Source organism: Aplysia californica, unplaced genomic scaffold (genome assembly GCF_000002075.1).
Source record: "Aplysia californica isolate F4 #8 unplaced genomic scaffold, AplCal3.0 scaffold00014, whole genome shotgun sequence".
Classification (NCBI taxonomy): domain Eukaryota; kingdom Metazoa; phylum Mollusca; class Gastropoda; order Aplysiida; family Aplysiidae; genus Aplysia; species Aplysia californica.
Window position 1 is genome coordinate 1,973,402 of NW_004797284.1, and position 1,778 is coordinate 1,975,179.

Consider the following 1,778-nt stretch of genomic DNA (forward strand, 5'->3'; position numbering starts at 1 on the left):
ACGCACGTCTTGTTGTACTGACTCAAAGACGTGTCATCTCATCTCATTCATTCATTCATTCATTCATTCATTCATTCTTTCTTTCTTTCATTCCTTCCGACGTGTCACCTCATCCATCGATTGATTCGTTCTTTTATCTAGTTCGATGTCATGGGGAAGCAGAGAAAGGCCTTTCATTTAGATATGTGAGGCAGCGTGGTGGAATCAGGCTCTCGTCAATTTTTGGGCATGTAGAGTTATTGGTATCATCTTAAAGCTTATTCACTTGTCTTTATTTGGATGAAAAAATATCAATTTCTCTTGAATACAAGTCGAGATATTTGCAAAAGAAGGAGGTGGGGGTCACCTGTTTTCAGAGGTAAAATTAATGAGGAAATGGCCGCCAAAGATCAATTATTTCCTTAGCTTAAGAGTTCGTGGTAACTGAAAATTTACATCTTTTGTGTCTTTAATCAACGTTTTTCAGAAAAATTCCCTCAGAAATGAGTTTTTTAATGCCCATGAAAGGTGTTGAGCCAAAAAACTAAATTTGATAAAAATCCACAAACCTGCGGAAAAATGCAAGTTTCTTCACTTTAATTATTAAAATTTTGACGAGAGCCTGATTTCACCACGCTGCCTCACATATACCAAACAAACCAGACCCTTAATCTAACTGCCAAAACAAGCAGTTTTAATATGTAAACTTTAGGAAACGTCTTGCACGTTGAAATTCACTTGGCCAAAACAAAATGGAAAGCTAGGACAGAACAGAAAAGCATAAGCATTTCAGAATTTTTTTCGTGCACAATTAGAAAGTCAACAGTAGCATGTGAAAAAATCACTCGCTCATACAAAACTAGCACCAGATTTTAGGAATCCTCTGAGGCTTACACTGCGGGGTCCCCATTGTACACACAGTGCACACGTCGAAAAAGTGATATTTTACTATCGGAGAAGGAATCAAGGTAGTATACAAACACTGATGCTAAAAGAAAAATTACAAGCAGAATAAAAGCAACCAACAAAATAATTTGAGACAGAAAGTAGACCTGAAGTCTCTATGTATATGCAGACGCATGTAAAAAGTTTAATGTTAACACCAAAAACCATTGATTACACCCACACAGTGAGAACGAATACAATCTGGATAGGGAAAACAGTGTGGAGGTCGTTGTTGAAGGGTTACATCCCATGGTGGACAGACGACGCCGGAAAGAAGGAAACAAATAAAGAAATAAAGACAGGAAGAAGGAAACAAACAAAGAAATAAAGACAGAAAGAAAGAAAGAAAGAAACACAGAAATAAAAAAGAAAGAAACAGAGAAACAAAGGAAAGCGATAAACAAACGCGTTTGAAAGTGTGGCTGACTGATCCTGCCCCATACCTGATGGTGTCCCACTTGTCAACTCCATCCGTAAAACTCTCTCTCTCCCTTTCTCTTTCTCTCTCTTTCTCTCTCTCTCTCTCTCTCTCTCTCTCTCTCTCTCTCTCCCCCCCCCCTCTGTTTCATTGCAGAAGGTACGAATGAATTTCAATATCTGTCTGTTCTTAATAGTAGAACGTGTAAAAAAAGAAAAGTGCAAATCAACTCTAAAGCTGTTGAAAGTCTGTTTGACTAACAATTCTCCATACCTGATGGTGTCCCACTGGTCAACTCCGTCCAAAGGTTTCGTTCCGTTGAGGGAGCCCTGTGCCAGGCCCACCAGCGTGGGGAACCAATCAGAGACGTGGATCAGCTCTCTGTTGACTGTTCCTTTCAGTGGCACCCTCCCGCCGTGTGTGTGTGTGTGTGTGT